Source organism: Accipiter gentilis, chromosome 9 (assembly GCF_929443795.1).
Source record: "Accipiter gentilis chromosome 9, bAccGen1.1, whole genome shotgun sequence".
Classification (NCBI taxonomy): domain Eukaryota; kingdom Metazoa; phylum Chordata; class Aves; order Accipitriformes; family Accipitridae; genus Astur; species Astur gentilis.
Genome location: NC_064888.1, coordinates 26,115,677 through 26,128,039, shown reverse-complemented (window position 1 = coordinate 26,128,039; position 12,363 = coordinate 26,115,677).

The following is a 12,363-nucleotide window of genomic DNA, read 5'->3' as shown; positions in this document are numbered from 1 at the left end:
ATATTCAGCTGTGTGAATATTGTGAAAGTGTGAATGGTTCCCTCCCTTGTTTCCTCATGGATGATAGCTTTATTTCAGTACCTCTTCAGTATATGAAAGCCAGTCTCACTAATGGGTTTTGGGGGTTTTTTTTGTTTGTTTTCATTAGTTTTGAACCTCACTGTTCTTATCTTTCTGTTAACCTTCAGCTGTGATGTGTTGGCTTGGATAAGATGTTGTCAACCACAGCTTCTGTATTGTAAACTGGCAGCATTTCTTTTAATATGTAAATACTTCCCATTAAAACATGCAAACTTGGTTACAAATGCAGCTCCTATATCGTATAACAACAGTGAATTTCCCGTAATTGACAGTAGCATTTGACCAGCTGTTCTTTTCATTCTGCTTACCTGAGAATTTGAAGAAAACTTCAAGCTATGATGTGCTAAAAAAGCAGATGAATAGGATTATGATGGAAGTGGGGAGAGACACTGGAAGGCAGCCTTAATTTGCATTAAAGCACTATGCTTAGCTAACTGTCAAAACATGATTTAAGAGATTGTGAATTTTTCTGTATCTAGCTTGCAGGCTTAAGCTGATCTTTCTTCAAATGGGTGGTCCATATGTCTATTTGTCTTTGAGCAAGTATGCCAACTAGGTCTACTTTGGACACCATTCAGACAGCACGCTGCAGTCTCACTGATATAGAAGGACATAGTTTGAAGTATGCCCTTGCACCCATTCTCTGAACTCTAACATGAGATAGACCATTAATCAGTTGTGTTTGTCTGAAATGCCCGTCTTACCTCTTTTTTTTATCCTCTCTCTTTTTGCCTCTGTGGACAAAGCTAATTGCTTTTTTCTTAACAGCCTGGTAGGAGGGAAAACATTAATTCCCTTTCAGATGAATAAGAGACACAAATGTGTTTGGGTTTTGTTGTTGTTGGTTTGGTTTGGTTTTTTTTTAATTTTAGAGGGGTGTTAGGATATCTTGGTATCTAACTTATATACCAAATCTTTCTGTTGTTGTAAGGGACTTGAAACACTGGAAGCTACAGGACTCTCTGCTTCAGATAGCGTTTGGCATAGTCAAATTCTGGCACCAGAAACTTAACAGACTCAAGAACTCTCCAGGGCCTAGGGTCCATTTTCTTGCACTGCATGCCTGTTAATGCTGACTAGCTATTAGCATGATCTTCCAAGACTGTTCAAGAAATCATTTATTAACTAAAATTCAACCAGAAGTGTTGGTCCCACAGCTGTATTGGAAAGGCCTAAACCAAAGGGGAGAGGCTTGTGCAAGCCTTTCACCCTACTACTTCATTTTCCCAATTGAGTTCACAAGATCAGTATGAACAAACTGGAACAGCCAGTACCCGAGGAGGGTCACATCCATAAAATCGTGCCAGAATCTGTGCTTCCTGGCTTTATCCTCTTTGAAACTGTCTCGTCTACCTTGGCTATTTGGTTTCCTCTGGTAGCTGGGACCCTTAACAGCTGTATAAATTTCATGGACTGTTTGCATGCTCTCTCTTTTTCTAAAGTACCCCTCAGAGTCATGTTTTCTTTTGTTTGCAATACTGGCATGGCAGATCATTGCTTCATTGGCCCTGCTGTTACACCAGAAAGCTGAATAGGATGAAAAATCCAGATGCAGAACCTATCTTAGCTTCTCTGTCCATGTCTCTTCTCCCACTAGATGGCTCTAACACTAAAGTGTTAGTCCAAAGCTCAAGTACTGGCCACTAATGAGGACTTGGACATAAGCATTTTGCCAAGCTTTTTGTCAAGCATCTGTTAAAAGAACAGATTTCAAAAACTATTATCAAATTTATGCTTCCACAAGGATAATTCCATATTTAAGCTTGGGCAAGGGGGTTTTTTGTGAAGAGCTGCATTTGAGAAAAAGATAATCCAACCTACATCTTAAGGTTTGCTGCAGGGCTGATATCGACACTCTCAGTAATCAAATTCTTGTCCTGACCTCCTCTCTGGGTTCCCCATCGTGTGGGCATTGCCCAAAGTAGAAAGCAATGCCTATTTGTTTTGGTATATTGTACGATGTATGATAGAAGGAGAAAAGGAGGGTAAGAAAAATAAAACAAGATTTATTTCTTGTACATCATAACTGGATTCACAGGTCTAACCCAAAGGGAAGAAATGGCATGGTCCAGGCTCAATTACATGTTGGTTTGAATTTGCCTTGTTATAAGGAATCCTTTATAAGAAGAGCAGGAAGCCATTTCCAGAGAACAAACAGCAAGGTCATACTCTGACTGAATTAGTGCAGCTGAGCATGAGGGAGAGTTGTGGCGACTGGGGCTGCAGTGTATGGCCATGTTCTAATTAACCTGATGAATTTTTTGGGATTCTGGATTAGTGGCCAAGTGGGACAGCTCTTGATTTCATGAAAAACCCAGGTAGGATGAATGCGATGTGGGGAAATGAAATGAGGAAAAATACTAGTTTAAATGATGTAAAGGAGGAATGCAGAGAGAGTGATAAGAGGGCCACAGGAAGCACAGATAATCAGAGCCACCAGCTTGCTTTTCAAGTGAAAAATGAGCAGTTAGGAGGAAATGGAGGAAAGGAAACTTCCTGCTTCCTCCTGGAAATCAGGGAGCTGTGGCACTTGCTGCATCAGAGTTGTTGGAGGATGCAATGTTTATTTCAAGAGAGGAAAGAAGACTAAGCTGACTGGCTGCTATTGATGGCTGGTTTTATTTTGGGTATCAGAAGCAATTGTGTGGGGCTAGAGAGGAGTGAGGAGAAGGTGCATAGTTGCTAGGCTCTGCCTCTCCTTTTTCTGTTAGGTGTCAGTCACCATTGCGATCATCTGTTAAATGGGTAGAGGAAACAAGGAAGCCTGTAACTCTGGGGTGGTAAAAGAAAAAATAAAGCTAGAAGGAACTGGAAAAATAAAATTAAAGTTTAACATTCCTTTGCCATCAAAAAGAGATTGAAGAGAAAAAAGAAAAGAGTTCTAATGTTTCAGAGCATTAAAAACAGGAAAAAATAAATAAATTTTAAAATATATAGTTGGTAAATATATACTTTTTAAACGAGTGTTTACAACCATTTGACTACTATTTTTTCTTTCCCTGTTAGAAACTACTTTTTGTGATAGAGGGCAATGGTCTATAAACTGCACGCCCACCCACACAGTTACTTTGTAAAGTTAAATAACAATAAATCATGCTAGGCTTTGCATTAGTAGACTTTATGTGACACAGTATTATAGGTGAGATGTAGACCACCTAGCAAAGTAGGCCGTTCTCGTAGGTTGAACACAAACTCAATCTGCAGCAGCATTGCTATGCTCAATCTTGAAAATGTTAAAAGTATGAATGCAGTGCAGCAAAGTGAATGTTTAAATCCCTGTTTTCAGAATACTTCTAAAATTATTTTTGGTTCCCTACTAAAGACTCTAGCTGCCAAGAAGAGGGCACATTATAGCTACACAAATGCTCTTTAGACAGATAAAAAGGAGCAAATGCTTGGTCCAGCAGTCTCTCGGCAGGGAAGACGTTAGAAGCAAGCTACCATTTTTATATGAGGTCTGAAAATTGTTCCATATTTCCAGATTTCTAAAACTTTATGAGAAGACTGTCAGTTTTCAGGTGGCACAAAATTAGATTTTGTAAAATAATGGAGACTAACTGGATTGTTCCCTTTTCTCCAAAATATTAAACCTATATAAATGTTCCCTTGACTTCCTTAGTTACACTTGAAATGCTTTTGTGACTCTTGGTCTGTTCATAACCTAAACATTGTAATTCAAAGAATGAGGCACTATGGCTAAAACTTTGAACTCGACTAGTGCATTTTCTTTATTAAAAATGACCAAAATGCAAGAATGAAATAAACAGAAATATGACATAAAAGTACATTAGATTTTTTCCAGATCTTTCCAGATGTAATCATCTACAGTTGTTGATAACATATACATAGTTTTGACTATAATTTTATTCTGACAATGTCCAGAGCACTAAAGCTACTATGTGAAGATTTTTTTCATGTGATAAGGAATTGTATTTTCATTGGCAGAAGTAAATTTTTAAAAAATATATTTCTTTTTTTTTAGCCTAATTAACGCAAAAGTTTTGCAAAGTGAAAAATAACAATTAGCAGGAAAGAAAATATGCTCTATTAGCATTTATGACAAATATTAAACAAAACAGATTAAATACATGGTAAGATATTTGTCCTCTTCCCTAGCTGTTCAAGTAGTAATAATGAATGCTTCTACTCAGAGGACCATTTTCCTTCTGCACAAGTCCAGTCACGGGGCTAATTCTGCTACAGTCGCTTGATTTATACTAAAGTAATAAGGTGAAGGATCAGATTCTCTGTTTTCCAAAGTACATAGTGAATTGATAATGATGCTTAAAACCCCCCCAAAATCTAAGGCCCTCTTTGGTCTCCATGGCCAAAAGATTTCATGACATTTAGAAGGGTTTGTCTAGGCAAGCCTGGAAGTTGTTCTCATCCCTAATTCTGTATGTTCTTTCATGGGTACTTCAAGCATACCTGCTTCCCCTGCTTTGTAAAATGACTTCGTAATCTTTCAGAATGGGTATGGTGTTATTGTTCTGCTGTTAAAAGACTAGACCCAATGGCAGTTAAGCTAGCACTGATTGTAGTGGCCACTGGATCATGCCAGTGTCCTTAGGCATAGTATGTATCACAGGAGAGGAACCTTTTAAACCTCCAAAGGATGGCACAGATATCTCCTGTCTTCCAGACCGTAACTTCATGCTGAACCTGAGCACCATTACTCCCACTTTGGTAGTAGAAACTTGTCAACATGTTTCTGAGGGAGTAAATTCCAATTTTTTTTTGGACACAGAAGAGCTTAAGTAACCCCTGTCATATGTAAAGACTGTTTTGGGAAATTGGTTTTTCACATTTCAATTAGCTTCCCCTAACACCCGAACCAAAACATAAACAGCATTATCATTATGTTCAGAAGCTAAAGGAAACAAAGTGAATCACTTATCATTTGTTATAGCCACCATCTTCTATGACTTAATTAAAATATGACATTAATTTCAAAACCATTCAGCTATAGATATATATCCAAATGGTTATAATAATGATAGGTGCCAAAATTTTGCTCAGTCACTCTAACAGTTTATTTTAGGAAATTCAGTCCAGCAGGATGAACCTTGAATATACAGATTAATGCAAGGAAGGAAATTTTATGATGTCTGTTAGTTAATATAGAAGCCAATCTTATTAATCATGAATTTACAGAGGGCTGTTTTATTAGATGTTAACCATAGCTTATGTTGACAATTGATTTTCATTGTAGGACAACTAAATTTATTATTTGTAATAAGATAAAGATAATTAAATTGACTTTATAAAGGTTACTATCATAAATGTTAGTACCTGTGAATAGCAAACATAAAACTGCTTTAGCAGCGAAAATTCAGTTAAGTGATAGGTGCTTTCTTTCCATTATGTTTAATAGTCCCTGAACATTTTTAGACTGCATTTTATTTTCCAGAGTTTATACCTACTGCTGTGAAAAACGGTTTAGGTTGAAGCCTCACTTTCAGTTTGTTTTCCTTCCAATAAAACAGGATCAAAACATTTTTAAAGTTATAGAAGTAAAACAAAGCAAAAGCACTAAGTATAAATGTATTATGCAATGGAGTTTCGTCCTGTCATTTCTCAGATTTGTCATTAAATTATTCAGAATAGTATGTTGAAAAAGATGTTGGATCTACAATAAAATCTGACTTTTAGGGGTCTTTAAGTATTAGAAAGAGTAATTATTAAGGAAGTTAATTTGGACCTTGCAAAAATGAGAGTACTTGGAACTTATTTAATCTTTTGTAATTGTATTGTTTTTATGATATATATCTCTCCATCCTTTAATACCAACCATCCATCCATCTGGGTAGATCTTTTGAAAATGTGGAGGAATACAGCAAATGTTAGAGACCTTGGAAAAGCACCTAAAGTAGTGTCGTCAAACCTATTAAGAGTACAGTCCTGAGCTTTGACAACGTGGGAACTATCCAGTACAAAAGTAATTCTGTCAGAATGCTCACAGTATATTTTTAGTTTAATATTAATCTTTGGTTTCTAGTTCTAATTTGCCACAACATTACAGGTTTGTAACTTGTCATTGTGGCTTTGGTGTTTGGACCAGTAATGAGAGGAAAGAGGGAGTACTTTAGAAAGACTGAAGACTGAATGTTTGATAAGTTGGGTTTTTTAAGGAAATGCACTTTGCTGCAGGATCTTTGTATTATTAGAGCTAATTGTGATTATTTCTTCCATGGTTTTGCAGCTTGGGGAAAGAAGGGTTAGCTAGATGGCAGCCTACAGAGGAAGTGAGCAGCACGTCCCAAGTAGTACAGTGTACCAGAGATGTCAAGCTGCTGGTTGCTGGGCTGCAACATAGATGCCAACCCAGCGTGTCTGTTATGTTCAGTTTTTAACACGGCAAATCAGCTTGGTGCCCAGAGCGAAAAGCACTGAAATTCTTTGTAACTTAAATTGATGGCTGGTTTCCCTATGGCATTGTTACTGGCGCAGCTTTCTCTGTCAGAAGAGCTATAAAACACTTTGTGCCCACCATATTTTTGATGCTTTGTTGTTCTTGTGCGGACACTCCTGATGATCTGCCCCCCGAGCTCTTTGCTGCTTGCTCCAAGGGTAAGTACAGATCTTGCACTGCCAGGATCCAAATATTACAGAGTAATTCCTCATCTCTGTGGCATTCCTGCTGTGTGAAGAGCCACAGAAATCCAGTCAGAAGTGAGTACCCACTCTGAAAGCGAGAAGGGTGCTAACACATGGGTGCTGGCAATTCATGCTGCCGTGCTTTCAGGGCTGACTACCACTGCTGCCTACCTGCCCTGCCAACAGAAGCTGCTGTCAAAGCACAGCCCGCGTACCTCTTCCTATACCATCATGGTTTGTACCTTGTCATATTCATGGAGCTGCAATTATTTCCACTTGCATTTTGTGTGCTGAAGGGCCCAATCTCAAACCCAGCTGGAGCTCGGTGTGGCAGCAGATGGGCTTTGAGCCCACACCACCTCTTTAGCAGCAGTGGTTGATGTTGATGGAGGTCAGAAATCCAGGTGAAGCTTAGGTGGAGATTGTAATCTTGTGCTCAAGCCACCTTTTGGCTCCAGTTTTTCCTCCCAAAGAAAAGCATGGCCTGCATTCACCCTACCTATGATTGTTCAGGCACCTAAATAGAGCTACTTAAGTGAGAACCCTGTCATGCCCTGTTCTCTGCAAAGTCAGGGGAGAGAGACAGGAACTTCAGAGGGTGATGCATTGCTAGGTGCCCTGCTTGTTTCTCTCCATCAACTACATGGGAACCTAAGGAGGTAATGATTTTAACTTGGATGCTACAAGTGCATAAATGAATCTGGGATAAGCATCACTCACTTTGAATTTTCCTATTGTGTTTTTTTAATGTTAAAGACATTTATTGAAACATAAAATACAGATGCCTTGGCTGAATTTTGACTCTTCACAGCTACCTCACACTGTACTCTTAGCCACCGTCAGGTCATTATAAATAGCACTTTCTGATTCTCTGTGTGTGTGCATTTGTAGTGAAGGTGCTGAAGCCATTGCAAGAATCTGATATTGTCTGGTTTTAATACATTACTTAATCTGCTCAGGACTAAGCCAAGGCAGACTCATTCTTCAGGCAGTTTCCATTTTGATGTAGCATTTACTTTAAATGAAAGGCCATGATCCTGTTCAAAGACATGGTTTCCCCCTCTCTCCCCTGCTGTCATTAGAGTCAGATAACAGGAAGAGACAGTAAGATAACTGCCACTTATTTGGATTTCACTGAAGCTTTCAGGCAGAAACAGGGACGCCAGCCAGAGCCAAATCAATTCGTTTGAATGATTTGCTGATTATCTGTGTTAGTTATTCCCTGATTATCTGGTGTCCAGGACTAGCTCTTTGCCTTTGGTCTTCGGTAGGCTGTTTATTTTAACCCATTATTTCTAAGGAATATTCTGCATCATGAGTAGTGCACCCCAGTCTGTAGAGACAAGAATAATTGGCACTGGAAAAACTGAGGACTGGTATGTTAATAACTGACTGACAGAAAAAAGCTAGATCTTCATTTTTCATGGGGGCATCTTACCCTGTTAGTAAAATCGGGCTAATAAGGTGGCCTTTGATAGCTCCTTTCAGGACTATGGCTTGAACGTTTGGATCACTGCTTTTGTGTCATAATTAATATTTAAATTATGGTCATTCCAAGCGTTCTCTGCCAAGATATACTGAACAGGGCACTATGTGGATCATACCTGTAGAAGAATTTAGCCTAAAAGACCAGTCAGGGAGCAGGTGGACAGGCACAGACAGGCATGGATGCGGTGACCTGAGCTCCAGCAGCAGCATGCCATGGCAAAGGTAGGTGTCCAGGTCCTCAGTTTCCAGTACGGAGTTGCTGGACCATGGTCTTATCCCTCCCCTCTCTGGCAGCGCAGTGCTACTGTAGTCACTGCTGCATCCCTTGCTGGGAGTTCATGTTCTCCATCCCAGTAGCACTCAGACAAAAAAAGAGAACCAGTGCTGGTCCTAACACTGGACTTGAATGTAAGCTTTCCTTCCATAGAGTCTACCATCATACAAGACAAGGAGCTGCAGCAACATTTAGGAAATTTGAGTTAATAACATTGAGATGCCAAAGTTAAAGTACTGCGTGATGGAGCTAGAGTAGCAGATGGCTAATTCGGTCAGATTGTGCAGTCTGACCTTCTCCCTCCTGCAACCAAATAACCTGAAAAATTCCTCAAAATCCAAGGAAACATCCTGTACTTTGGGCCTTCTGGTGACAAAGACAAAAAGGAGCCTCTGAATTCGATCGTCTGGCATTGCCATTACCTTCCCGGTGAGGCAGGCCCTTAGCCAACAAACAGACTGTTTTCTGGCTTTTAACCGTGTGCATTTTAACAACATAATGTAGATAAACATATACAGCTTTCCCCACCATAGAAATAAATCACTTGATTATTACTTTGCTCATTACTTTGCCTGAGTGAATTTGTCTGCAGTAACTAAGGCAGTTAGCACATGGTCTGAGCTAATGCAGAAGTGGGAAACCTCAATGACAAAGCAATACAGATGAAATCAGACTACATGTTTTGCAGACAAACACAGAACGAGAAACGAAGGCAACTTATGATGCTATCAGAATTATGGGCCAGTTTTCCCTCTCTCTCTCCCGGACCGGTGCAACTGGTGTAGCCTGTGGGGTGAGGCTCCCTGCCCAGGTGAGAGTGGTGGCTGTGGGGCCAGGGCTTGCTCCCCTCCCTGCCGTCCTCTCCTTCCTCGTCAGCCTGCCGTCCTCTCCTTTCTGACGCTGCATGTGCATGTGCGGCTCTGCTCGTTTTGCTCTTCAGTCAAGACAAATTGAGAAGTCTGAGGAGAGACTGATAAACCAGGAATTACACAGCAAAGTCAACAAGAAGAGATGGCACCACGTTGGCCAGTGGGAGCGTTTGTTCAGGGAGGGGAGAGAGCTCCAAGAGCAGATACCACTTTCACAGCACAGATAACAGGTTTCCTCTTGCCATCAGTCCCCAATGAGGTTGATCTAACCTGTAATATCTGCAAAATCAAACTTTTGGCTGGGCCAACAAACCTAGCCATCCCGAAGCCTTAAAATATCCCGTTTCAGTTGTACACCTTGCTGTAAACTCATGTATTAATGTCAGCTGGATCAGATCTGATAAAAATGTCCAAAGAGGAATTCAGAAGTGTCAGAGTCAATTTTCAGCCTAAAGATTAATTTTTTTTAAACTTACAGGCACCTATTGATGTCTGTGTCTCTTCTTAGCACAGACACATTAGAGCTGCTCTACTAAGACAGACCATTAACTCCAATGTCTTCTTTCTGCCAGTGACCAGAAGAGGCTACTGAGGGGAACTGTGTGAGAAACAGGCACAGATAGAGAAATCCTTTCCTGCCTTCATCAAACAGCAGTGTAAAGGCTTCCTGAGCCAAACGCTGTGAGCAAGCAAGCTACTATGTTTAATATTCATCAATGTACCTATCCTCCATTAATTTGTCTTCTCCTTTTCTGAGCCCATTTGTACTTTTGGCATCCAGCGCTTCCCATGGCAACAAATTCCACAATTTAATTATGCGCTGTGTGAAAAAGTACTTCCTTTTGTTTGTTTTAAACCTACTAAAACAGAATTACAGGATGCACAACAGAATTGCATGGGCAGACTTAAATGGGAAGATAATGTGGAACGACAATGGAAAATCAGCCTCAGCGCAGAGAACTGGAAACTGGCTTTGTTTTTGCTTTACTCTGACCACTAGTACGGGGTTAGTTAGTACTTCCTATCGTTCCTCTCCCTGTCATAAATAAGCCAATTTACCTGATTAGTGCAAAGAGTTAGAAAACAGTCTGAGCTCCCTACAAAAAAGGCAATGTTTGTCAGAAAGGCGAGGTCCGCCGTCTTCCTTTTTTCTTAGGGTGGAAAAGATGTGCTGACGGCTGCGCCTGGCAAGGAGGATCTCTGAATTTGCATTTGATTTGCTAGGTGATGCGACGGTTAAAAACGTCGATGCGATTTGGGGCTCTTGTGGAGATGCACCACAGGGAAAGAGCAAGTGAGCCTCTCTTCTTGGAACTGACACGCAATAGCATCTGGAAAAGGTGAGCACAGTTCTCTGCACCTCGTTACCAGGAAGACAAGCTGGAGGAAGTTCAGAGAAGAAGAGCCAACTGTAGCTATGTGCTTAGAAGAACTGGCTGATGAGAAAAACTACAAAGAGCTGACAGCATAGAGTTTGCTAACCAATGCTTAGGGAGTAAGATGACATAATAACTATTAACTAACATTTTAAGCGTAAACCTGCAGGAACGAGCGGAACTAGGTTAGTGTGGGACAAGAGAGCAGCATAAGTAATGACGGGCTCAGCAGAAAGAAAATGTCATAACAATACTGCACCATCCCCAGCCTTGCCCCTGGGTTTGGTCTGGGTTTGACCTGGGCGTTCCAGGTCTCAGCGCGTAGTGTTTTCCAGGAGCACACAGGTTATGATGCTCTCACCCAGCGGAGAGAAGTGTGAGCACAAAGTCATCAGTGCCATTGCCTGCATATGAAGAGGGGCTGGAGCCACCTACTTGTGGCCCAGCAGAAAGGCCCAGTTGGTGCCGTTGGAGTTGTTGCTCTGCATGTCCCAAAAGCAGGCAGAAGCACTGTTCATGTCTCATTTGTGCTCCTGTCTGGGGCAAAGCTGGCAGGACCTTGACCTTGGTTCAGGCATTCTCTGGAGAAAGCACATCCCTGGGTCTAAGTTGGGGTGTAGTCAGATATGGAAAGACTAATCCTGTTGGGGCTTTATCCATAGGTCTCTGTGTACTCCTAAGAAGCTATTCATGTCGTGAAACTCACAGGCAGGGAGACTGATGTGTCCAAAGCCCATACATGAACTAAATATGAAGAAAACTGTGGAAAATGCAACTGCAACATGGAACGAAAATGCCAACAGGCAGAAGATGAAAGAGCATCTGGTTGCAACAGATGTAACTGCAGCAGGGTTTTGAGGAATGCGTGCTGTGTGGCAGACCTGGCCAACATGACTTCTTTCTGCTACTTTCTGTGATTTTATGGTTATCTAGTGCATCCTGACTCTTTAGGAATTTACTCTTCGGTGATACAGACAGGGGCTTTGACAGGCTGTGATGCTCTCTCCCAAACAAACCCATTTATCTATAGAAGACACTTACCCTGGCTAACTGACTTCAACATATGTTCTTACGGTTTAATATTTTACAGGTGTCGGGTGGGTGCTATGAAGGTTACATAAAAAGCAATGTCATGTCTCCCAATAGATTCAGTCCTGACCTGAAATGTAATGTAATTTGAAAGAGACAAAACCAATAGGAAAGCAGCTTGGGAATCCACAGAAATGAAGTGATGCAGTGAGGGCTTGGTTTAGGCACATCCTAATATTAAATTGATTATTTATCTTTAAAGGTAAGGTGACTTGATTCTGTAATCATGGTCCAACTAAACCTGCCTTTAATTATGGTCAGATTTTCAGTGCATCTGAGACTGTCGAAGACCTCCTTTCTTCAAGAACAAATCTCCTGGAAGGTAATGTAATGGCAGAAGTCAGGCAGGGTTCACCCGGTTCCTCCCAGGCTGTCAGATGTTCTTCAAAGAATAAATGTGAGCTACCTCCACCTTTAGTTTAAATTGGTTATATTATGTTAATTATGCTGAAACTTTAATTTGCATTACCTTTGTAAGAAAACTACCGAAAGTGCATATGTTTCCTCAGGTCAAATTACACAAATTTAAAACACACAACTACGCAGAGGGCAGTGTAGAATCTGTTCTTCTAAAAGGAAGATATTTCTC